Source organism: Dermacentor silvarum, chromosome 1 (assembly GCF_013339745.2).
Source record: "Dermacentor silvarum isolate Dsil-2018 chromosome 1, BIME_Dsil_1.4, whole genome shotgun sequence".
Taxonomy (NCBI): Eukaryota; Metazoa; Arthropoda; class Arachnida; order Ixodida; family Ixodidae; genus Dermacentor; species Dermacentor silvarum.
Genome location: NC_051154.1, coordinates 144798656 through 144825528, shown reverse-complemented (window position 1 = coordinate 144825528; position 26873 = coordinate 144798656). Strand labels below are relative to the sequence as shown.

At 48.3% G+C, this 26873-nt stretch overlaps 1 non-coding gene and 2 pseudogenes across 1 annotated transcript; all 3 read left to right on the top strand.

Moving 5' to 3' along the window:
• The first annotated feature begins 6301 nt into the window (after window positions 1-6301).
• On the top strand, window positions 6302-7910 carry LOC125946621 (uncharacterized; annotated as a pseudogene).
• Window positions 7911-12040: 4130 nt separating this feature from the next.
• LOC119437808 (U2 spliceosomal RNA) lies at window positions 12041-12220 on the top strand (annotated as a pseudogene).
• Window positions 12221-25866: 13646 nt separating this feature from the next.
• Trnat-cgu (transfer RNA threonine (anticodon CGU)) lies at window positions 25867-25938 on the top strand. Its single transcript has one exon. It is a non-coding gene; the product is annotated as a tRNA-Thr (tRNA).
• Window positions 25939-26873: the final 935 nt, after the last annotated feature.

Sequence of the window (26873 nt, the reverse complement as noted above, 5' to 3'; positions counted from 1 at the left end):
CGATCGTCCGCGTGCTCAGCTTAATATGCACTAACAAATAAGGAAAGCTTCGTAGTATACTCGCTTGTGCATGGCGGCAAATGGCGATAGAGTAGCTATGCTAGCCCTTTCGTAATTGAAAGACGCCAAGGTAACAATCCGAATAAGCACACATCGATGGCAGAATGTAGCTTGCTTAGCCGATTTACACCCGCTGACACCTTACCGATCGCAAAGCAAGAAAATTGCCAGTGGTAACTCGGAAGCAAACATTTTATTTTTGCCACACTGTTTAGGCAAACAACTGATTTTTGAAGAGTTGCTCACAATCCGTTTAAAACAAACCATTCTCAGTCATCGATGATGTTTTGCTACGCGACGCACCTGAGCTGGTGCTTTTTTTCTCACGACAAAAAAAGATTCTTTAAATTGTTCAAACAATTCAAAACGAACGTTGTCAGCCTTATGTTATTCTCTGCTAACTGACGTGACTGAGCTTCAGGTGCTTCTTTTTTCACGGGAAGACGCTCTCTCTTTGTTGAGTGCCTTCGTGTAGCAGTGCAAGTGATTAACCAAAAAGAATTTTGTAACCTGGTTGGTAACGCTGGGGCCATGTGGTGCACAGCCCAGTATGTACGTTGTTTTTGTGCAGGAAGGAGAGAAGCTCTTCCGAGCTGTCACTGTGCAGCTCGTTAGCTCGTTGTAACAGAACCACATCAAAAAAAGTGGTTTCAAGGGCGTCTATACAAGTGAGAAGAGCTTCTCCGAAGGGTAAATGAGGCCCCTATTGGCGCAGAACTTCGTGAACATCGCCACCTGTTCGTTGGCTTCACCGGCGGCAACAAGGAGCTCGTCAAATCATTCCTTGCAAATATATTTCAGGATTGTTTTGCGTGCAGGATACCTTGTCACGCAGAAGACTAGCCGCGAGTCACTCATCTTTTCAGGGTAATCATGGTCGTAAAGCATTGCGGATTCAAAAGGACAGACTGGAGAGCTAATTGGTACGGAATTATTTACACAGTAGCGCAGAAGCACACGAACGGCAAAAGAAACAGACGGGACACAGCGCTAACTGAGTGTTTGTGGCGCTAGGCGCCTGTGTCAGTTAAACTTGCGGTTTTCTCTCTTTTCATTCCTATACCCCGTTCCCCAGAGCAGGGAGAAGTGGGATTGGGCCGCATCAAGGTCGCGCCGTTGGAAACTGCTGGCGATAGAGCTCGGCAGGGTCATTCGTACTACTTCGCGCGCTGGTATTTGCGTTCAGACAGCTGAAATGGTGTTCTTAATTGCACATAACATGTATTTATGCCTTACGAATAAATTCATTTCATTATCTTCTTTATTTTATTTTTTTTAATGCCACTCGGTGATCTTTTTCGGTCTCGGGCCGGGTTCGGGCCGGTTTCGAGCCGGGCTTGGGCCGGGCTCGGGCCTAAGGTAAAGGGGTGGCGGGCCGGGCCGGGCGGGTAACGCAGATTATTTTCGGGCCCGGGCCAGGCTCGGGTCTCGCCATAAAACTTTTGGTCGGGCTCGGGCGGGCAGCCCAACGTAAAAACGGGCCTGGGCCGGGCCCGGGCTGAAAAAATCGGCCCGTGCAGTGCACTAGCATAGGATGTACATCCTTACGGGTAATTTTGTTTAGTGCCCTATAATCGACGCAAAAGCGTGCCGAACCATCCTTTTTTTAACTATAGGACAACAGCAGACGACCAAGGGCTAGCTGAAATCCTTATAACGTTCCGTGCGAGCATGTCGTTGACTTGGTCTTCTGTAACTTTCCGTTCAGCAGACGATACACGGTAAGAGCGGCGACGAATGACGCGGGATCCGTCGGTTTCGGTGTGATGAGCGGCCACTGTTGTTTTACCCAAGCCATCCGAACACACGTCAAAGCAAGATTGGTGTTTCCTTAAGATGGTCAGCAAGGCATCAGTCTGAGTTGGGCTCAGATCTGAACTCACAGTGGCCCTGAGAGCACTGGGTGAACCGTCCGTGGGCATACACTCGGCGAAGGAGGAAACAGGCGAAGCAGTGATGGACACATACTGGTGCTGCGTCGATAAGCATGGCAACAGTGGACCCCTCCGGCAGCAGAAGTGGCTCTGATGTCGTGTTGTAGGCGGTCAGACTGGAGTAGCCGCGTGAGAAACGCACTAGACAAGAAGCGATGGCGATTCCCCGAAAAATGCAGCGCTGTGAAGGGGAAACCACTGAGTCGCCGTCGATATTTTCGCTAGATCTAATGGTGAGAATATGGGCTTGGCCGGGTGGAAGAACAAAATCTGCCGCTGTGACAAGGTGGGGCGGCGAGGAATCAGGCAGTGTCACAGAGCTCGGTGTCCGTAATATGTATAAGTGGTTGTCGGCACGAAATGACAGCAGATGCAGCTGACAAGAAATCCCAGCCTAAGATGATCGGATGAGCGTACGACGAAAGCACAGTAAACTGTATATGATGGCGAATTCCGTCGATGAGGACACGAGCAGTACACTGTCTGGTAGGGTAAATCGGACTGTCACTGGCGTCACATAAGACCGGACCAACATACGGCGGAGTTTGCACTTTTCGTAGACGGAAGCATATATATATATGTATATATATATATATATATATATATATATATATATATATATATATATATATATATATATAGGTCGCGATGAATAACAGAGATGGCGGCGCCAGTGTCAATAAGAGCGTCGACACAAACACCTTCCACACAAACAGCGAGTAAATTAGTCGGGCGAGCAGGAGGAATTGAGACAGTTCGCAAACAAGCAGTTTCTCCTCTAAAAACTGCAGCGTCTAGTTTTCAGGATGGTTGTCGAAAGAAGTGGAGGCAGTACGCATGCAGGGGCGATGAAGTACGGCGGAACGGAGAAGGGGAACGACGACGGGGTGAGCGAGAAGACCGGGACATGTTTTGGGACAACGGAGGTGAGGGCGAGCGACGTGACGAGGATATATAGGGTCCTGGAACGTAGGCGTTCGATCTGGGCACATAGTCTCTCATAGGCGGTATAGCCACGTCGTGCATCATGCTGACGCCGGCGGCAGAAACGAGAGATATGACCACGTATGCCACAGTAGAAACATACTGGGCGGGAAGGGTGCCAGGTAGAGTCGTATGGTTGCATGGGGGCCTTCGCTGCCATCGAGGCCAGGCGGTCGCAGACAACGGTGGCAGGTGCAGATGGAACTGGGACCGCAGGCCGCGAAGCAATCTCGGTGTAAGAAGGTGCACAAACAGGTGCAGGGGACTGGGCATGTGTGACACTTGGCATGGACGCCAGTTCTTCTTTAATGATCTCGCGCAAATTGGGAGGAGCACGCAATGGCGGTGTTGGCCGGAGCATGGCCGTGAAGCTCCTCTCGCACAATGATGCGGATGAGCGCTCGCAATTCGTCGTTGTCGGTAAGGTGAGCGTCGCAGGAGGCGCGTGGAAGACGAAAGGAGCAGATCGATGGCAAGTCGTTGGCAAGTCGTGATGATGTCACTAACGGAAGTGGGGTTCTGATTAACAACGGCGTGAAAAGCAACGGACTTGATGCCCTTCCGGATACGGCGGATACGTTCCATGCACTTCGGGCATGTCACTCTGAGCGCGACGGCAGAGGGCCAGCACGTCTTCAATGTATGAGGTATAGGATTCCTCGGCTCCCTGGATGCGGGTAGCGAGCTTCTGTTTCGCTACTTCGGAGCGCTCACCAGATGTGCCAAATATCTGTCGCAGCTGCACAGTAACTGCTGGCGAATCAGGGAAGTCACGCTCATGGTTGAAAAACCAAGTTTGGGCGACCTGCCTCAGGTAGAAGGCAACATTGCAGAGCTTGTGTGACTCGTCCCAATGGTTGCAAGCACTCATCCTGTCGTACTGGTCAAGCCAGTCTTCCACGTCTTCGCCGCGAAGGCCAGGAAGAACCTGAGGGTCGCGTTGCGGTGCGGTGCCGGACCAAATAGGCCCAGCTGGCGGAGCTGAGGTGTTGGCAGCAGTGGATGCGGTGGTTTGTGCCATGACTGGTGCTGGCGAGCACAACCGTCGACCAGAGCGGAGCTCCAGGGGTGACAGGTAGAGCAAGAGGACGGGGATATCAAATCGCACGCTCCGGGACGAAGGCAGAGCTCTTGTATTGTCACACAGCGCGAGACAGCCTACGAATAACAACCCGACAAAGTGATGATGATTATGAGGATGGGTATATACACATGAAGACGATGATGAACTGCACAGTTAGCGCTCATATATATATATATATATATATATATATATATATATATATACAGGGTGTTTCCGCAAACACTTTCAAAATTTATTTAAGGTTGACTGTGGCAGATAGCCCAATTCTAGTTAATGAGCTGATCTACTCGAAGACGCGGACAGTACTTGCACAAGAAATTGAAATGCATAATCGAATCATTACCAATAATTCTCTAATTCAGTTTTTAACTAATTACCTGATGGCCCTATATTGCAATTTACAAATTGTAGCCGGGGAGTTCGCAAGGCGGATCCACTCACAATTAATTCTCAGGACGACACCAGTTTCGAGATATTAATTCCCGAACTTGGCGCAGAAATGCATTGGCGTTCCAGTTAATTTTTTACTTGTATGCATAAAGCGACGTTTTGTTAAGATACTCCCTGGAACGCAATGCATTTCTCACAAAGTTCGACAATTAATATCTCGAATCTGGTGTCATCCCGAGAATTCGTTCCAAGTGGATCCGCCTTGCGAACTCCACGGCTACAATTTTTAAATTGCAATATGGGCCATCAGGTAATTAGTTAAAAACTTATTTGTGAATTATTGGTAAGTATTCAATTATGCATTTCAATTTCTTGTGCAAGTACTGTCCGCGTCTTCGAGTAGACCAGCTCATTAACAAGAATTGGGCTTTCTGCCACAGGCATCCTTTAAGAATTTTTGAAAGTGTTCGCTGAAACACCCTGTATATATATATATATATATATATATATATATATATATATGTATATATATATATATATATAGTGTACAAATCAGTATATAAGTACACCTATTATTTGAAAAGAAGCAGGCTAAAGTCGTCTGGCAACCTACAGCGAAGATACAGCCAAAGGTCTCATCCACCTCCAAATCTTGATTGCTGACTTTTCTTTTTTCCTTGTCGCCTGTGTCTTCTTGCGTACGCTCTTTCAGTCGACATCGCGAGTGAATTTGTTTTTGTATTTTTTGCATGATGAGCAACGAGTAGCGGCATGTGGAAGCAATTTTCAGCGGCGTTCAGGATAAAAGTTGTAACCTTCGCCGAAGCGAAATGCAACATGGCCCCTCAGCTTCTTCTTCTTTCTGGGGTTTTACGTGCCAAAACCCGTTCTGATTATGAGGCACGCCGTAGTGGAGGGCTCCGGATTAATTTTGACCATCTGGGGTTCCTTAACGTGCACTACAACGCAAGCACACGGGCGTTTTTGCATTTCGCCTCCATGGGAAAAGCGCCCGCCGCGGCCGGGATTCGCTCAGTGCCAGTAGGGCGTTTCTGAAAAAAAGCTTGCGATATTGGCGTGCAAAAAAAAATAATAAAGCCGTGGGCGTGCAACCCACGCAAAACGTCATTTCGTGGGCGTAGTGCAGGAATCCACAGTTTGAGGACGCATTTGCGCAGTTGGTGCGCGAGCTTCCCGCACTCTCGCATCTGGTGACATGGAGCCATATTCAATGCAAAGCTACAACGTCCTTGGAAAAGTAAACACGTGTCGGCGACTCTTCTTTCTCTTAGTGTTCACTTCAAGGTAAGGGGTCGACCTATGTTCAAGTTTAAATGGTATATAACATTTTGTAGCAGCGACACATAATCATGTTATAAAAGCAGAGGACAACATCGAAGGCCGGGATAAAAACATTTTATCAGCGTAATCTCAATGAATAAATCTTGTGTCATATTGCAAAAATCTAAAAACTGCTTCAATAATAAAGCTATCACGTTCAAGTTATGCCATCAGTTCGCCTTCGGCATGCCGGCATCTCGGCACCCCATGCTGTCACGCACCAAGTGGGCAGCAGATGAAGTGGCAGAAGCCGCCTCGGTGCTGGGGATAGTGCGCGACGCCGGCGCGCTAAACGTGTCTGGTCCACCGGGCCTGTCGAAGGCGCTGGCGATGGTGGACAAGAAGAGGCCCGTGATGAAGATGAAGTTCATGGCCTTCGCGGGGATGGCCGGTGTGACCGAGATAGCGGCGAACACGAAGAAAACGTCCAGGATGGCGAGCGTCGGCGCGTGAGCACAAATCGCAGCTCAGCTTGAGCCGGTACTTCGGCGGCGGCGCGATCTCGTCCATGGCTGCCGCGTCCGGGCGAGTCCAGGCCACCGCTGCCAGCTCCGGCGCCGAAGGTGCTGCACCCATGCTCTCGTCGGTGCTTCGAAGGCCCAATGGGTCTCGTGACGGAGCCCCTGCCTTTTCGTCGTGCTTTCAGTAGGTCGACCGGCCTTCTTGCGCACTTCTTGGACACTAATACCAGCTGCAAAAGTGCTGTGCCACATGGAATGGAACGCTTGCATACACGGTCTTGTTGCTGTTGTTGCCTCAAAACTACCTCAAAACACGAGCGGCACTGCTTCTTCTTCGTTTCGTCTGAACGTGTGATGCATACCCACAGTGGGGGATTGGCCAAGGCGCAGGTGAATAAGCTTAATAAATACATAAATTAAATTTCACAATTCCACATCACAGCGTTAAAACGTATGCTTGGATGTGTATGCGTATTTCATTTCGGCCAACTTTTGTGAGTTTATCGTAATATTCCCGATATCGATACCTTGTTTACGATTGTCGTATTGACGCCAATAGTATTACTACTTTTCATTTGCGTCATACTTAAGGTTAAACTGATCTCAACCGCGAATGCAAGTACGAAGTCATCGGGCGATTTTCACAGCCGTACTTTTTGGACCCCCTTGATTATTCTAACCTACCGGTGGCAGCGCCACCAGTCAAATGGCAGGTGAAACTTTGGCCGCCAATTACATGGATATATTTCAGGAACATTATGAATATTTTTGTTTTTCTATGATGCCAATCACTTTTTGATGCGAGTTTTTTATGGTTTTTTGAAGCGCCACTATAGAACAACGTCAGATAACTTTTTTTAAACGAACTGTGAGCGTTTAGACTAATGAAACACTTTCTAGTATTTTTCACAAAAGTTTCATACATTTTGGCTTCATGCAGCGGTAGCATTTTTTTTACATTTTAAGGTTGACAGGTCTGCTCTTGGCCTAAAATATTTTGTTATGGCATCGGCTGATGGCCTTGTCCTTGCTACAGCTGGGCGTGGGAGCCAGTGTTGTCAAAAAACTCGTAGAGACAGTCGGAAGGTGTGACCCAACGTTTGTTTTTACGGATAGATATTTCGCTGGCTCGCTGACTGCCTCCTTGAGAAGAAGGTATTCCTCACAAGTACTGTGATGGCAAACAGAACAGGCGGCGTAGCAGTAACAATGCCTCAAGACAAGTCAATGCAACGAGGACAATCGCACTGTAATGTTCGGAGTGATGAAAAGATGTGCGTCGTAAAGGACACCAAATCAGTCCTCCTTTTCACGGCATTCGCAACTGAGCCAGAAGGCAAATGCAAGAGATGGGCAAAGGATGAAAAGAAGAAAGTGTATGTAACGCAACCAGACGCGCTCATCAAATACAATGCAAACATGGGTGTAGTCGACCTAATCGATCGCTACATCTCGTACTATCGAATTTCGCACATTTTTTTGGATCTCGCATGCTGCAACAGTTGGATCGAATACCAGAGAGACTGCGAAAGGGCGCTGTCTCCAAAGAAAAATAGACTTGATCTTCTAGCTTTCAAAGTTAACATAGTCAACATATTCCTCAAAGCTGACACTCTATATAAGACAACTAAGATGAAGCCAGAGTTCAGACATTGAGGCGCAGCCATCACAGAGTGCAGTGAAGCGCAGCAAGATTATCCCACTTCCACCTGATGAGGTGCGGTACGACCAGGTTGGGCAATTCCCTCAACACAAAAAACTTCCATCTCAAATGAAGTGCCGCTACCCAGGATGTGTCGGAAATCAAGAGTCAGATGCCTGAAGGGCGAGGTTTTTCTATGTTTGCAGAACCGCAACTGCTTCCTCGCGTTTCACACCCAGCGTACCGAAATGGGTACCATCAAATTTGGATACAATCGTTTAATTTTCCGCATTTGTAATTTTTCTGTGTTCATTTCTATGGGCAGGAAGCCAAACGTTCCATAGACTACATATAAAATTTATTAACCGCATAGAGATCCGGGCACGAAAAGGAGAAATGTCAATCGAATGAGCAAATGCAGCCGCTAAGATCTCTTCTCACGCAGCCTGCGTTGTTTTTCTCACGATTTGCGTAGCTCTGAACAAAGTATTTGATAAACACTCAAAATAAGTGCGAAACAAGACAAATCATGCGTAAGTAATTAGTTTACTACATGGCGTCCTTTATCTTGTCTCTTCGTGATAATCTTCAAAACTAAATAACATTTTGTGTTTTTATGACGAGAAATTGGAGTTCACATGTTTCCGTGTGGTATCGTAGTATCGAGGTTCTAGGGGTTCTTGATGCAAGTTATGAGGCACGAACAATCGGCAGCAATTTTCCTCCTCGCCTGGCATCACTTTCTCCAGCGCCTTACCTTTACGCTCTCTCACTCTCAGTTGTCTCGTTTCGGTTGCTATACGCGCGTAATCCGCTTAATTCACCGCAGCCCTTTAAGGGAAAAAATGTGAATAAAGACCTGCAAACAACTACCTTAGAACTTGCATGCACATGGTGCTTCGCGTTGCTGTAATTTACATTATAAACACATTCTCCGCCTGCCATTTTGTCGTGTGCACGGCGCTTATTTTTGAATGGATTTTGGCGCAGTATATATATCTACAGGATGTTTCCGCGCACACTCTCAAAAAATGCAAAGGTTGCCGGTGGCCGATAGCACAATTCTAGTTCATGAGCGGGTCTACTCGAAGAGGCGGACATTACTTGCACTGAAAAATTGAAATGTCTATTTGACTAATTAACAAAAAAACACTGATTAGATTTGTAACTAATTACCTTATGGCCCATATTGAAATTTACAAATTCTAGCCATGCAGTTCGCAAGGCGGATCCACTTGGAACGAATTCTCAGGATGACACCAGTTTCGAGAAATTAATTCCTGATTCCCGATATTATTTCCCGGAGAATCTACTTAAGCAGATTCTCTTCTGCGACCTGCTTGAAACCAGTTAAGTAGGGGAACATATATTTCCAAAACTGTTCTTTTTCAGTGTGTGAGAAAATGTCTAGTTAACAGTTCATGAAATGAAGGCCAAACTTTCTTTTCAAATTTTTTTCTTGAGACAATGTGACGTCACGAATTTCTAATTTTCTTGTCGTATTCAGTCCATTTTGACGCCAGTTATATGTTGTCAAAACTTGCTAGGCTGAGCCTCTGGTTTATTCAAGATGCAAAGTAGTCCTTCTTTATCGAAAAACAGTGAACTATAGATTCATTCAAACGCTGGCAAAATCCACGACGTCTTGGAGAGCCAGTGCCGGGAAATTCAGCTCAGCGGCACAACCCGGATTTCGTTCTTGCGTTTTTTTCTGCCTTACTCCTCCTCGCGGTACTGAAGCGAAACGTACTAATACAGCCTAACATTTTTTTAGTGTACCTTTAAGAGTAAAAATTGCCCGCCTAACTTAAAATCTATATAGTAAATGAATTTATTTGTCTGAAGCAACAGCTCCAAATTCTTGAAGTGACGTTAGAGTTGTGTGACTAGATACAGCCCAACATCGTGTAATAGGACAGCCTGAAGGTTTGTATCAAAATTAAGAGTCGAGGGAAAGAAGGAACTTCTCCTAAAGCTTTCTTTGTTAGAATGAGACAGAAAGCCAAGTGAAGCTGTTCCTTTGCAGAGAAAAGCCACTGGCGGAATGTTTTCTAAATATACAACGGGGGTAAGGTTGGCGGTACACTTTTCTGTCAATACAGTGAAAATCAGACGGAACTAATATGTGATGGTGCGCTTGCTTTGACACCAAGAAACGCAAGCGCAGAGTAGCTACTCAGAAATGCTGACCTGAATTGTCAAGCACTTGGCTCACGTGCACCTTAGTGCCAGGTTAAGACAACGGCAAATTCTGTTCTGCCTACCGACTCAGACGTCCGTTTACAAACTAGACAAGATATCCGACGTGTCTTTTAAAGCCGATTTTTCTCCATCATTATGAATGAGAGCGTTACCAAAACTGTTCTTCCTGTCGTTGTTTCATCTGTAAAATGTCTTGAACCTGGGTCCCACGATCAAAAGTGACTCATGTCGAGGGCGCCTGTCTGAGCAACAAACGATGGAGATGCAGCATACCACCACCATCAGAAATGTTACACAAACTCGATGAAACAGCATGTCTCCTGAATGTTCATGCTCACAGTTACATATGCAACCCAACTTTCGCATGATTTACATCAATGCACTCCATTTTATTGGGCAAATTGGGACAGTTAAGTTTTATTTTTTCGCTTTTTATGCCCTGGAGAAAAAACGAGAAAGAAAACAGTTTTTTTTTTCCAAAACTCTTAGTTTTTTTCCGAGCTCTCACATATCTACCTCTCACTGTAAGAGTAGCTGATTTGCAATTGCAGAAGTTTAAATACTAATTCAGCTTAACATTCCACTCTGTCCCTTCATCATTCCTAATACAACGCAAATAAAAGCCTTATTTGAATGACCACAGCTAGCACATCCTTTCATGTAAGGCCTGGAGTGACGATTGCTTCTCCCCTGCCTTTCAACCAAGTACTTTTCATCTTTTGCACTTTCCCGTGCAACGTGGAATCCCGTAGGGAGGCCGCGCCGAGCCCCGTTAGGTTCTTGCGATAGGACGGCAGAAGGTGTCGCAATTCCTCCGCCACGATTAAACCTTCGTCGCTTCTGTTGCGTTATCGTTGCGAAACCCTTGCGGAATCTCCAAACCGGTGGGAGTCATGCTGAGATCCGTCATCCATGTGTCATGCCGTTGCTTTCTCTTCTTCTTTTTCTTTTTTCTTTTTTTTTTTTTTTTGTATTGTTGCGTGCGCCGCTCACTCGAACTCTGAAGCCTTACGTATACACATCAGCTTCTCTACTTCAAGTATCGCCATGAAACCGCGGGTACACTACAGCCATAGCAACAGGTCGTGAATCAAATTCCCAGACATATTGCAGGTTTAGGCTGATGGAGCTGGCAACACGCTTGCGTTGCTGCAGTGAGTGAGCGTTGTCCCTGTAGGTGTATGTAGGCTACTAAGTAGCCAAGCAGTGATTGTTCGTCCTGCTATTAAGCACTCAAAAAATGCGAATTCGGAAGCTGATCAGTGCATGCTCAGAAGAGAACCGCATATGGCCAACCGGCCTCGCTGCTTTTGGGAACCTCCTTATAGAACCGCGAATTCTGTCGTGATTCTGTGTACCCCAGTTCCTTGACTAACTTATGATGAGGGACAGGGCGGACTTACGGGCAACCTCCCGGAATGTAATGGTCGGGCGGGAAATGGGCGACGTGGAGCGGTAATGAACGCGCTCGTTCGTAAAGAGAAGGCGAACACCCTCATTCTCGAAAAAAAATTCAGTGCCATTCCACTCTGTGAAGGTGGATGACCAGCGATGCTCTGTATGTGGTGATTCAAAGCTGCTCTGGTGAAACGTTCCAAGTTTGCGGGATCGGGGCCACATGGACGGTTCGCATTTCTTTCCGCCTCGCGGTCCTGGTGGGTAGCACGCGCTTATGCTTGTGTCCGTGGCCCGCTCATCGTCGGTGGTCTCCTTCCGCCGCCGCCGCGCCCACTCCCCTTTCAGTTCACGCCGTCGCTCTTGGTAGGCACGCTGTTCTTCTTCAGATCGTACAACACGTGGACACCCATTTCACACACAGAGCAGAAGTGAGGAAAGGAGCCTACGTATAGCATGACGTCAGGAGACAGAAGACACTCAGATTGGTAGGCACTATAGTTTGAATACGCGGCATGGCGTACACGTGTATGGTGCGAACGTTGACATGGCCGACAAGGGTCAAAGTGTAGTATCTGTTCTTATCAGCTTAATATATGCTACGGGTTGTATTTGGACCCAAGATATTAAACTTATTTTTGCAAGTTGGCGGAGTGCTTAAAGCCTGCTTCACCTCCGCCGCGGGTCGGCCCGGTATTGCATGATCTTCGGGATCGGCCCACGGGGAAAACTTCCCAGTCGATACGACTCGATAGACGGGCGCAAAAGTTTTCAGAACCTAGCCACATAGGAGGACACCAGGGGGTGCCGACTAGTGCGGACGTACAAACATTGGCTCCCGCTTCTTTAAATGATTTTGACCAGGGGGTGCCGACTAGTGCGGACGTACAAACATTGGCTCCCGCTTCTTTAAATGATTTTGGTCCGAAAATTGTTCTGCCTGTTGTTGACTTTTGTGGTTCCTGACGCGGCAAGTTACGAGGATCACGCCGATACCAAATTCTTGTCGGTGAGTGGTCCCTTTGCTGATTTTTTAAGACTTTTTGTCCGGACAACGCCGCTCGGCCGCTAGGCCTACTTCTCCGGCGTAGACGTGGCGGAGGAGCGTCTCCCCGCGCGGCCGTGCCTGTTATTCCCAAGATGCCCATGCAAATCACAGTGGAGGGACTACGGCCATTTCAAAACGCAAGACGCAAGGAACGCCCGCGCCGGGCGGGCAGACGAGTTCAACACAACGCGGCGGCAGCACCGGCGGGGCCCGCACTACCACCGGCGTGAAAAGGCGTATCGTCGCTGCGTCGAGGCTCCCCAGTCTGCCGAGGGAGCACTACAGGATCATTGTTAGGCCCAGGGGAGGCCTAAACGTCAAAAACATGAGTCAAATCAAGGTGGCCCATGCTCTCGCATCGGCGGCTCAGCTCGCTCCAGCCGAGATCACCGACGATATCGTATGTCCCAATGCCATGCAAAACATTTTGGTCGTGAGTACTCCGGTGGAGAAGAACGCACGGCCATAGTCTAGAGTGGAGACAATCACGGTTGGAGTGGCAAACTACGAGGTGAACTCCTACTTGGCAGCGCCGGACAACACGTGCACGGGGGTCGTCAGAGGTGTCGATCTCGACTTCAATGGAGAGCAGCTCAGAGACATGATTGTGCAGCCCAGGAATCCCAACGCCCTGAAGGTCAAGCGTATCAAGAACACCACTACGGTCGTCGTCCTCTTTGATGGCCTAAAGGTACCCAATTACGTCATGTGTGGACCAAGCATGCTTCGCTGCACGCTCCACCGCAGGCAAACGGACGTGTGCTACGCCTGCGGAAGGCTGAGGCACCGAGCCGACGTCTGCCCGACGCCCGAAAAGACAATCTGCAGGAGGTGCGGCATTGCAACCCTGGCTGAAGACCACGTTTGTACGCCAGAATGCGCCCTGTGTGGGGGCCCTCATCCCACTGCGAACAAGCCGTGTAAGCAGCGGTTTCGAATACCGTACGTCGTTCGCAGAAGAAGAAGGAAGCGCCAACGAACCAAGCCACCTGCGTCGCCCGTCGGAGAACGCGACCAGAGCAGGTCACCCTCGAGGGGACGCTCCGAGACGCCACGCTCTCGCTCCAGACGCCGGCACTCAAGTTCCAGGGGACGCTCGTGCTCCAGAGGAGGTTCCCGCTCCATGGGGCCACCAGCTGTGCGCATCCAGGAGCCACCTGCGGCCGGGCAGACCGAGTGGGCCGATCGAGTCAAGGGAATTGCACCAAGGGCAATGGGGGCTTCGTCACCACCGCCAGAGCATAGCGCGGCTAGGATCGTACAGCTAGAACGCGAGAACGCTTCGCTCAGGAACGCTTTCGAGTAGCTGAGGGCTGAAATAGCCGAGATGAAGAGGGCTGGAAAGGCCCAACCGGCTCAACAGCCTCTACCACCCGCAACCGAGACGGCGGAATCGCCAATGGAAATCCCTACCGAGACGCCCGGAACCGGGCGTCCCGCAAAAAAGAGAGCGCTATCTAAACCCATGCTAGACGACGGTTTCGACGAGCTCAGAGCAGAGTTAAAAGAATTTCGGGCGACCGGCTAATCGAGGTTCCCAACCATGGCGGGACACGATAGTGAGATAGTCGTTTGGCAGTGGAACTGTTGCGGCTTCCAACGTAAAAAGGCAGTCCTGCAGCAGTTTGTCAGATCCCATCCTAACAAACCGCACGTCATTTTACTCTAAGAGACACTGGCTGAGTCGGTCTCGCTTTCAGGATAGGAATCTGATTCGGTATGCGGACAGGGCAAGAGAGGTATTCGTACTCTCGTTTCGAAAAAGTTCACCTTCATCGTTCACAATCTCTTTATGGATCACAGTAAAACGGAGCACTCGCTAATCGAGCTCATTCCGAGTGGCCAGCTCAGGGATTGCCTTTTTATTCTCCACATCTACAGCTCTTCACAAGACATGAAGCAGCGTTTTACGTCTCTCATTTCGAAGGCGGCTGGCAAGGAGGCAGGATCTCCGCTTGTAGTGGCTGGTGATTTCAACGCTCCGCATCAGGAGTGGGGATACCACTGTGTTACGGCCAAGGGGGTGAACCTCTGGCGGGCGGCGTCCGATTACGGTCTCACCCTGGTCACGGACCCGTCCTTTACAAGTAGGACGGGAAACTCGTGCAGCAGAGACCCCACGCCGGACCTTGCGTTCGTGGCGAACGTCGGGCCCACTGCGTGGTGCAGTCTCAATGAGAACTTGGGCAGCGATCACTGCGTACTGGCCACGTCGTTGGTGGTGTGTAAGAGGCCGCCGAAGGAGTTTAGGATTACGGACTGGGACCTTTTTCGTAAAATCAGGGAGGAGAGAGGAGCCGAAACCCCTACGTCCCTAGATAGTTGGGTAGCGCAGCTTAAGGAGGATGTAGAATCTGTCACCAAGTCCGTTGCCACCGACTTGAATGTTCACAGGATTGACAGTCGATTGGCGCACCTTCTGGATGCGAAAAGGGCCCTCCTTCATAGCTGGAAGGGCCAGCGCCTGAACCGCAGACTCCGAAAAAAGATTGCGGAGCTAAACCATACCATAGAGCTACACTGTCAAACGCTTTCCAAACAACAATGGGACGATGTCTGTAACTCGGTTGATGGGCAGATGTGAACGGGCGGTAAATGGAACTTGCTCAAGCAGTTGCTAAGTGAATCCAATTCCAGGACTCGTCAGAGGTGCGCCACTGATAAGGTTCTACACGTGGCCCGCCAGGCCGATTCCGATACGGCAATACTAGAATCGCTCGCCAACAGATATCTACCCATATACACTTCGGATGACGCGGACTACCCGCCTTACAAAGATCCTCCGATGGCCTTTTTGGACGAACCCGTTAGCGTCCCTGAGGTGAGGGAGGCCCTCGCGGGCCTCAACGGGCGATCTGCCCCGGGTCCGGACGGCATTTCAAACAGACTTCTTCGCAACTTGGACGACGAGTCAATCACATTCCTAACCGAGAAGATAAATCGGGTCTGGGAACGGGGTGCGGTTCCGGAATCGTGGAAGCTGGCATCGGTCGTCCTGATCCCGAAGCCGGGGCGCGCTCCGGACCTGACCAATCTCAGGCCGATCTCGCTCACGTCGTGCATAGGCAAAGTGGCGAAACATGTGATTAACAACCGTGTCTCCAAGCACATTGAGTACCGCGGTGTCTTTCCGTATAACATGATTGGCTTTCGGCCGTCCCTTTCCACTCAGGACGCCATGAAGCTTATTAAGTATGAGATCATCGATATGAACACGAGGGACGTCAGGGCCATCCCGCGTTTAGATCTAGAGAAGACCTTCGATAACGTCTCGCACGCCCACATACTCGATTCCATCTCGGATCTGGGCCTAGGCCAGAACGTTCACGCATTTGTCGGCTCGTTTCTCAGACACAGAAAGGCCACGCTAAAGATTGGGCACCTCAAGTCAGAGCCCATTGAGCTCGGCTCGAGGGGGACGCCGCAGGGTTCGGTAGTATCTCCGCTCATGTTCAACATTGACATGTGTAAATTGTCTCAGAGGCTCTCGGAAGTCGAGGGCATCAACCACACTCTATACGCGGACGACATCACCATATGGTGCGTCGGAGGCTGCGAGGGTAGGGTGGAGGAAGCACTTCAGGAAGCGCTGGATCGCACAGAGGCTTTCCTCGTTGGGGAGGGACTTCGCCTCTCCTCGAGCAAGTCGGAGCTACTTCTGTACAGACCTAGTAGCAGGGGGTTTAAGCCCAAGGGCTGGGTCCCCCTGTCGGAACTTAACCTTGCACTCCGCACGAGCGATGGACACCTCATTCCCAGAGTTGAGGTCATCAAGGTTCTCGGAATGCTCATCGAGTCAAACGGTTGTAAGCGGCACACCATTGCCAAAATTACCGCAAAGACGGATAGCATGATACGGTTAATTACTCGGGTTTCGAACAGTCGCGGCGGCACCAGGGAGGACAAGCTCTTGAAGCTCTTCCACGCGTTTTTGATGAGTCACATCACGTACGTGGGGGCCATGCACTGCTGGCAGAAGCACGAAAAGACGAAGCTTAATTTACTCATTCGCAAAAGCATCAAGCACGTGCTGGGTATTCCGATGAAGGCCAGCACAGAGAGGCTCACGCAGCTCGGGGTTCACAACACGTTAGAGGAAATCATCGAGGCGCTGCACACGGCTCAGACTGCCAGGCCCTCTTCTTCGGTCGCTGGAAGGGAGATTCTGGCGCTTCTGGGCTGTAGTCCATCGCTGGAGGTATAACGTAAGATTTGCCTTACTAAGGAGCAGAGAGCCGCTATAAATGTCTCCATGTTTCCCCGCAACGTGCGTCCGCCGCACAATGCAGGCAGGCGTAGAGCCAGAGGCGAGGCCCTACTAAAACAAGTTCGCGACGACCCGCACTCCGCGTGCTTTGTGGACGCCGCGCAGTGCGGCCGATCGGCAAACTTCTCGGCCGTCATGGTGGATCACAGTGGCGCAGTTCTCAACTCTGCATCTTTCAGGTATACCACCCCGGCTAGAGCCGAGCAGGCCGCGGTAGCTCTCGCTTTACTTGACGACAGTAGACATCGATTACACCGATTCTCGCGCGGCCATCGTGCAGGGCCTTTGCATCAGGTTCCGTTTTGCCCGAGGTCGCTCGCATCCTAGGCGATAGGGTCATTTCCTCACACACCATCACCTGGTTTCCGGCTCACCTCGGGTCGCACTTGTCCTCTGTAACTAACCTCAACGATGTCACCCACACCGGCGCGTGCGAGCTAACCCATCGTGCCGGGTCGGATGGAGGTGGTACCTCGGAGACTAGTCAGGAGGTCTTTAGAGTCACCTTATTCACATTCAACGAGGTTACTAAGCACTATCAGCTGGGCAGGCGAATGTTTCCTCTTCCGCACGAGAAACTCTCCCGGCCGCAGGCAGCAACGCTCCGAATGTTGCAGACCAGGTTTTATCCTAGTCTATCCACTCTCAGCTCTTACATGGACACTTTTAAACCGCAATGCCCCGATTGTGGCGAGCGTTGCAATTTAGAGCACATGCTCTGGCGGTGTCCCTCATTACGTGGCCCTCAACGCATCACCGAAGAAGAGTGGAGCTCCAAGCTAAGGAGCCCCAAACTACTGCACCAGCATAGGGCCGTCCAGAGGGCCCACGACGCGGTCGTTAGGCTCGGCCTCCCTGTCCCCACGTGGGAGCGGCCCACTGCGCTGCCGCCCTGAACGGCGGCGGTGCTCCTCAGGACCTTTAATAAAGTTCGTTGTCTGTCTGTCTGTAGCCATATAGCTTCGCTGTAAAAAACAAAAGAAAGGCAAATATGCTAACTGTAAGTTACGAACTGCATGTGATGCATACTACTTATTACTAACACGTTAGTAACGGTACTGAACATATACTAACTAGAAAAGATGCTAGCCGCAACTAATAGGGTTCAGTTGCCAACTTCGAAACGTATTAACCGATACTAGCGCAGCGGCAATGTTATGATCAACAATTAGTGTAGCCTATGTCCGATAAATATAAGCGCCGCTTCCATCTCCGGGATTAGGTCGCTTTTAGTCTATAAAAGGACGCAAATAATGACAAGGAAAAGTATAGTTTGTTTGTCATAATCATTAGACTATAATATTCACGGCGGGTCATGGTCATAGCAAGTATAATTAAACATCGGGTGCCTACTCCGCACCGATAGGAACATACGATAAAGGTTAACAAAGCATCGCACAATACAACGGACAGTCAATGCATAGGCTTGTATTGTATGTATACAGCTATGAACGGGAGCGCAGGTGATACTGCAGTCAGCATGTATGTATTTTGATAAATATCGCTAAAAGGTGAAATGTAAAGAAAATGAAAAATCTTCGGAAATAAATTCAAACATCAAATTTACAACGCCGCAACTTTGCAACAGAACCCAAATATCACAATCTCAGAAACGTCGTGAGCGTCTAAGGGACTTCATATATGATATCTCAAATTTTTTTACGGACCGTTCTTTTGCAAAATATATTTTGCAAACACAGATTTGATATAAGAATATAAAGTAAATATGTATCTTAGACTGTGAATATAACACGAAAACTTTACGCAGGATGCCACGATAGAACAACAAGGGAAGTGTCGGAGCATCCGAGGTGACACGTCGCGACACCAAATGCATCAGCGTATACCTGCGATTGATTTATGTGAAAAGCAATTGAAGTATTTAAACTTGTAACATGGAAGCTTCGTAGCATAGCATGTGTATAATGTTTGCATTGCCTTTTAGTGCCTTTTGTGTAGATTTTATTCACATTGCTTTTTTTTTCGTTTTTTTTTTCTTTTATAGCTGTCCGTGAATCATATAAAAGCGTCTGTTTCGAAAAGCATAAACCAGTTTGCTGTGAGCGCCGTAATTTCTGCCATTCTCTTCTCTTGTGTCCAAATTTTGTACTCTCGCGCTCTAAGTTTATAATTATAACTTTATTCACTTTAAACGCTCTATCCGGCCGTGACCTCCGCGGACGGTTGCGGAGGCCACGATCAGGCTAACTTACCAAAATTGCGATTAGTGTGCTTGTAGCGGGATTGCGGAGTTGTAAACTTGATGCTTTTTTTTTTCTGAAGATATTCAATTTCACGCAATAATAGAAAAGCATAATATGACTTTAATAAAAAACACTGCTCCCAACAGTCACCAGAGTGTTTCTTGTTAATATTAATGTTAAAAATCAAACGGTGAAATAAAGTAACTGGGGAAGATTGGCGCCCACCAAAAAAGACGTGGTAAGACGGAAAGAACGACACAACAGGAGCGTCAGTGTTGTATCCGCATCCTTCCGCACTGTTTCCACCTTTCTTCAACGATGTAGCCCTGACTAGAGCACTGCATGGGCGTGGGCTGGCCCGAAAGTCCCCGGGTCAGGCCCGGGCATCGGAGCTTCAGGTTCGGGTCGGGCCTCAGTCCGGCCCGTAATAGTCCCGGGGATGTTATTTGAAACTCCGCAAAATTAAACTAAAAAAAATGGCCAACCCTTCCCCTACCGGGAAATGGGGGTAAGCGAAGCTTGTCGCGTGTTTCTTCGTTGTTCCTCGGAACGAATTGCACTGACGAGTACCACGTTGTGCGCCCACCACAACCGGTCACATTTATTCACGGAAACACGTAGGAATATATAGACAAATATGACATGCGCAGAACGCAGCACCAAGTCCACTCGTCAGCCTAGCGGGGCAACCAGTCATAAAAAAAAACCTGTCTCTGATTCAAACAGCCTATAATGGAGGTATCGCTAACACATTCTTGGCTTTTCTTTCTGATATGATATGCCTCCATCAGTTCGCGTGCCGTCTGGTCCTGGCTTCTCCCCAGAATCTTTATCTCCTTGAAACGTGGTTCACAGAGGCAGTCTTCGCAATGCGCAGACAAATGCGCCAATTCGTCTGTCTTAAACTTTTTTTTGTGTTCCCTGGCTCGATCATTCAGGCCCGTCTGCCGTATGTAAGACTTGCCACACGTCAGGGGCATTTGATACACAACTCCTACATTGCATTTGGCGAGGAAGAAGATGCGGTCACTGACCAAGTCAAAGTAATACACAGAGACGTTTCGGGACCCGTACGGGTTCCTTGTTCACACTGGAACCCGTACGGGTCCCGAAACGTCTCTGTGTATTACTTTGACTTGGTCAGTGACCGCATCTTCTTCCTCATCATGTTACCTGACCAGACGAACTTTCGTCGAATTCTTGACTACATTGCATTTGGCATACGACTGGACATGATTCTTGCCACAGCCACGCCTTCTGGGTTCGCTGGAGGTATAGTCATGCCGTCCTCGTAATGCCATCGTACCATCGTCATCACTTCAGAAACGTCATCAAATTGTCGTCATGCCGTCGTCATCATACCACCTTCTTCGTTTTATCGACGTCATTCCTTCTCCGTCATTCGATCGTAATCGTATACTGTTGTCGGCATACAGTTGTCGTCCTGCCGTTCATATTAATGGCCGACCGTGGCGTGCGAGTGTCATAGCAAAACGGCCCCATCACGGAGACATTGTATGTCGCATACAGCCGAGGCAGTCGAAATCTCAGAACGACCAAATGTAGGTTCTAAATAAAGCTGCCTTCGGCAACACGTGTAGCAACACGGTGTGTCGCTACATTGCTTGAATGCCAATCGCATTAACTTTGATAGTCATCTTGAGAGGGGTTCTTCCGGAATTTTTCGTCTTCGCGACACCGATCAACTCTGGTCAACATTGTTCCCAGGTTAAGACATCGGATTCCTAGGGGTGTTCGTGCACAGGCGAGAGGCGAACGACTCGACGTTCGAACGGAGGTGACGCAATGAGTTTGACAGCGGGCGAAGGATGCATTTCGAGAGGTGTCAAACGTCACGGAGTCGGATCAAATTGACGAAGGGTTAGACATATGTGTACATTGCAATGGCGTTGACGTGATTGTGAACTGCTATAATAGCATGGTGGGAGAATTGTTCCAAAAAAAGTCACTAAACTGTCCAAAAAATTTAAGCGCGTCCTAAAAGTTATGCAAAAATTCCCAGAACGCGTGAGCACTTCTTTTGAGTTGTGAATGCGAAAGCATAATTATCCCACTGAACCCCGCTGCGTGGTCCTTCGAGTTTTGAATAATGTTTTCGACTTTTTCTGTGGGTATATATATATATATATATATATATATATATATATATATATATATATATATATATATGGCAGTGTCTACGTTATCATGTTGACTGTAGCCCGGAATCATTTGCACGATGTTGCTGAGCAATGTTGTTCACGCACTGCGTTCGCTAATGTCTATGGCGAGAGTCAAGCTGACGATGTCTTCTTCGGTGGCCGCAATGTCTTCATTCCAGTTCAGCTGGTCCGCTGCGTGCCTCTTCGCTCGTTTTGCTGCGTTCTTCCGCTCCCTTACTTCGTCACGTTTCGCTACTGCCGAGGTTTCGGCCGCCGACGATGTAGACGCTTCAGACTCCATAGCGGTACGTGCTGCTTGAGCCAGCAAAGCAGCAGCAGCCTGCAGTGCCAACGCTGCATGCCACCGACGTCCTGCGGGACGAGAGACCGAGGAAACAGCAACGGCCACCAAGGCCGGCAGGCGCGCTCAGCTGCTAAACCCAATGGGGGTGAGAGAGATACGGAGCGCGCGCCGGCGTGTGAGAGCGAGAGCGAGGGTGACGTGGCGTCGTTACGATGCCCTTTCCCCTCACGCAACGCCTGGCGCGCTACACGGCAATTGGTGTACCCTTTACCCCGCTGTGCTCCGTAGAGGCGTGCTCGTGTCGTGGCGTCAATGGGCCATTCGATGCTTTCGCATCAATAGATTGGCAGCAAATGAATTCTCCGAATATTCGCCCACAAATTTATTTGTAATTGTACAAATAAATTTATTTGTACAAATTTATTCACCTCAGTTTATTGCATAGTTAGTCCAACTAATTAAATTTAGACTTCCAAGTGTACATCGTTCTCAGGTAAATAATTTTAGACAATGCTGGTGCTGCTAAATTTTGCAATGTTGGTGAAAGGAATGCTGAAAATAGAACAGAACCCCGAAAGTTTTAAATGATACTTTAATATGTTTAGTGTTTCAACCCTCGTTTTCACTGCCATGTACATGTTTTTCTAACACTACGCGGGTTTCTTGCAAATATACGTAACAAGCGTAGCATATATCCTATCCCAACTTGATGGATAAAATAAAACCAGGCTGCCGGCGCTGTACATGCACTCTGCTTAGCACCCTGCCTGCTGAAACAAATGTAGAGATAGTCCGAATTTGCTTATATTACGAAACACGGGTACCTAAAATGTCAACTCAAAAATTGACACCTTCTGAAAGAAGCCGAATAAAGCAATAAAAATGGCATCTTCAGTGTGACAATATGATGGCACATGAGCAATGGCTGAACAAAGCAAATTGGTGACACGCGTTACTTTACTCCTTGTGTGTCACCAAATTCTATTTAATGGAGCTAAAAAGCTTCCAGTGGCAGTGTATTATTCTATTCCTGAAAGCCAATAGACCAGCGTATTTATGTTTACATCTGCGGGAAGTTTACTGGCTCGAGTTACATCAATGTACCTTGCGATGATTATTTCAGGATTGAAATTGAAACGTGACATGAAATGGCTAGCAGTGAGTACAGGAGCGTTCAGCTATGTCTCCGCTACGTATTGCCGCACAACTATTTAGACAGTGTAGTTTGGTCGTTCATATCATTAACTTACGAGCATGATGAACAGAGAATGTATTTTTTTATTGCGAAAGCATTATGTGCCCCATTGCGCGAAAGTCCGTCGGCGTGGGCGTGACCGACAGATGCTACAAAATATGGCCTACGCCGCAAAGAGTAAAAACACGTCAAAAATTGCTCGGATTGACTTCACATTCCTCAAGGAGGTTGCTGTAAGCATGGTAAATTAATGGTTTTTGAAGAACACTTGTTACACTTCGATCTGGGAAGGGGGATTCGAACCTGGGCATCTTGGTTACGTGCGAGACGGGCACGCTTACCTGGCACCGGTTCTGGCTTACTACAGGTGTGTACATCGCACGCTATTAACCCTACAGCTGCTGTTCCTGCAACACATTTGAAGCCTTTGTTGCGAAAAAAACTGCGAAGCCACTGGCAGCGGTTGTGGGACGCTGAAAGAAATAATGAACTTCACTTGATTAAGCCACAGTTCAGAATAGGAGACACAAGTGGCACCCACAGTTTTTTGCTGACTGGCGATGAACCACCAACCTGCGGTAGATGTGGCGAGAGGCTGACCGTCCTGCTGGAGTGTCGGGAAGCCAGAACAGAAAGAAACATTTTCCTCTAGCATACCGCTATCATTTCCCTCTCCATCCCATTATTTTTCTTGGCGAAGAACCGCTTTTTAACACCAAATCAGTCCTATGTTTCATGAATGACGTCGTATTACATGCAATTACCCCGATAAATTCGTAGCAAATCCTCTCGCCAGAGGATGCTGCTGCCATACTGCTTAGTACATCACATGCCTCCAGGCACTTGTGTTTCAAGGGTTCTGGTTAAGCAGTAGTGCTTCTAGCCGTTTTTTTTTTTTTTTTTCATCTGACATGTTTTATCGTATCATTCTTTCGCAATGCATTTTCATGTTCATTAGTCATTAACGTAATCTTATTACATGTCGATTTTACGCACTTTACATGGACAATTTTTAGGCCCCTTTACAGCCATGTCACATCTCCTTCTCAGAATTCATCGCTCCACTGCGAACTCAATAACACTGGCATGGCGCTTTTTGGACATATCAGGCCCTTGCGCCACTAAACAACACACATTCATTCATACTACAGGTGTGCCTAGTGCATGCGTTATTGCACGCTTCATGTGGCTGACTAAAGGTGTGGCCTAGTGTGTGCGTCATGGGGCACGTGACGGCGCAGACAATGGGGAGGAGGTAGCGTGACGTCATGAGCGTATAAAATGATCATGACGTTCCCAGGTCTACAAACGGTATAATGCTTTCGCATTACCACACGTAAGCAGTCTTTAGTGTCTCTGCTGAATTGTTTTGTCTTTTATTTATTTATTTATTTATTTATTTATTTATTTATTTATTTATTTATTTATTTATTTACTTATGTAGAAGCAACTCCAGTGGTAAACCTGATGCAGTGAAATCTGCCTCTTGCGAATGATCTTCAACTTCTTTTTCTATGCCTTCCTTAAAGGGCACCTCGCCAGGTCTGACCATTTTGAGCAGACAAGGGCATTGCATACAATGCGCGCTCACGATCGTTGCGTGGCTGCTCTAGGTATTGTACATATCAGTATAGAATTCTTCCGTGGCTTTTACTAACTCATCGAAATTGCTGATGACATTACCCTGCTTATCTTTCAGTGCGTACATCTTGCCTTGTTCTATGCCAAGTTTTCTTCTCACTGATTTCATGCTGCACTCAATTCTTACTGCTTCCTCAGCCTTTCCGACGTTAGGATTTCGAATATCCCTTTCGAATATCCTTGTTGATCAATTTTGACAGTTCAGCAAATTCTGTCTGATCCATTGAGTTAAACACTTTCATGCTTTGTCATTTTTTATTAGGTTCTCTGTTACATTGGAGATATGCGACCTTAAAAAATGTGCTACGTAATACATTGGCGTATCCAGTTCGCACTTTCTTAAAGGCGTGCCTCTAAAATGTTATAGGGTCGTTCTGAACCGGAATGCCGAGGCATTGATCGGAGCACGAGGGTGCGTTCACTCGGCTTCCTCGTTTTTGCAGCCAAACGGACAGCTCGTCTCTCGGAGGCCTTCTGCTGATAACCTGCGCAGGCCATGCATACGCGTCGATACCGTCACAGCAAGGCGGAGGCGCAGCCAGCGACGGCGCGTTTGCGCCTCGAGCGTGCGTTTAATTGCTACATCGCAAAACGAGAAACACCTGGCATGACACATGACGCGGATATTTTTTCCTCACGAAATATTGGTCTGCAAGCTTTCGTGCAGAATTTAAGCTGTTGTGAACGCCTGAATACTATCGAGGTCGTTTTTGCAGAGAGCTACACAGACGCGCCTTATATATCTAACTCTCCTCCGTGTACCCGCGCTCTTGCTCGGGGCGGTGCCGCCGCCTACGAGCAGAAAAGAGAAGTACTGCATTATGACACTAACGCGCACCGACAGTGAACGCTTCGGTGGTCTCAGCTCTATGACGCCTCGATGCCAGCATTCGAAGGGACGCTGGCATCAAGAAGCACTACCAACGCCACCTAGGTGGCGTTGGTAGTGGCGTTCACCGTACTCAGCACAGCGGAGCGCGGCCTCCGCAATTAGGTCTGAAAATGTTTCTGAAGTTGATCGCGGAGGCTGCAATTACGACGCGCTGTACGCGCTGATTTGACTCGGTGACGATTCAGTTACGTGCTTTGTCTTGCGCGTTGTATTAGTGTGTCAGTTACGTGCTTCGTCTTTCGCGTTGTGCTAGCGTGTGCAGCGTAGTGCAGCTTCCATATGCACGACGGTTGCTCATGGTCATCGACGTTGGTAGTCGTTTGAAGGATGGGCAACCTTGTGCTTCGGAAGGGTTCGTACAAGTAGTCCAATTGAGTAGTGTACCTTCTGTACAAGTAACTGGCCGTCAACTCAAGTTTGACCATGCGAGTCTTCTCGCTGTCCGATTCTGCTTATAATGTGTCTAACCGTGCTGCATAATCGCAGTATTTTGCCTCATTTCTTGTCCAGAAGGTCTCCTGCTGGGAGCGGGCCGAATGTGGAAAGACTTGAAGTCGGACAAGGAATAAGCAAAAAATTGAGAGAACAAGAACAAAAACATGTAAAAACAACACCGACCTCCTTGCTTTCCGTTGGCACGGGAAGGCTCGTGCCACGTGCGCCGCTATAGCTCAGTGGTAGAGCACTGGTCTCGTAAACCAGGGGTCGTGAGTTCAAACCTCACTGGCGGCAGTGTTCGTTTTTTTCTATTTCTTTTTTTTTTCCTTGAATGTGCCGCGCAAAGCAAGCGGATACTGAAGTGAGCAGGAAAACAGGAGCGTCCTGTTTAGTGTAACTACACACTGCAGCGTTTTCGGTTTAAACAAACAAAAAAGCAGTGTGGTTATTATTTTTTTTTTTTCGTGATATCGGTTTTAACCGGAATAGGTCAGTGGAATCAAATTTACAAGAGGTCTAATACGATGATCGGCATGCAGCTGCGAGCTTGCGTTCCGATGCAAGGAGTCCGGGAAATTCGACGTCACGCAACAACTTGCCGCCAAGCAATCTTCACTTTTTTTTTTTTTTTCGCGTCCGTTGTGCTTGCCGCTGCGCCCAAATAAATGAAGCGGGAAGAAGCGAGAAGGGGGGCCGGTTCTTTGCAGTCCTTGTGTTGTGTGCCTGTCACGGTTACCGGTGCACGAGACAGGAATCAGGACAAAGACACACAAAACACATTTATGATGTACCACAGCGATAAGTGCATATCAAATCTACACACAACCGCAAGAATCGTTACACTCAGTTCGATATCTACTTCTCAAAACGTCCTAATGAGTCACGTGCGATGTGCCGCTTACGTGTCTGCTTTGATGTGCTTCTTGCGCATGGCCCGGTGGAATGCTGGCTTCTCTGATGAGGGTTGTCTCCCTAGAATTGGCCTGGCTTGTCGAGCGATGTCGTCGGCGAGGTTGTCCCCGTAGCATAGGACGGGGCCGTTGTCCTCAGACCAAGCCTTTGCTGGCGACCACGGTTCACAGCCGCGGGGCGTGGAGGATCAAGCCCGACTGGTGCAGGGCCACTGTTGTCTTCCTCCTACTCAATTCTTCGATATCGACGCCATTGGTCACCGCCTTATTGTTATTGTCTTCGCCCAGTCTCCTAGCTGACTTCTTCCTTCTTTTCTT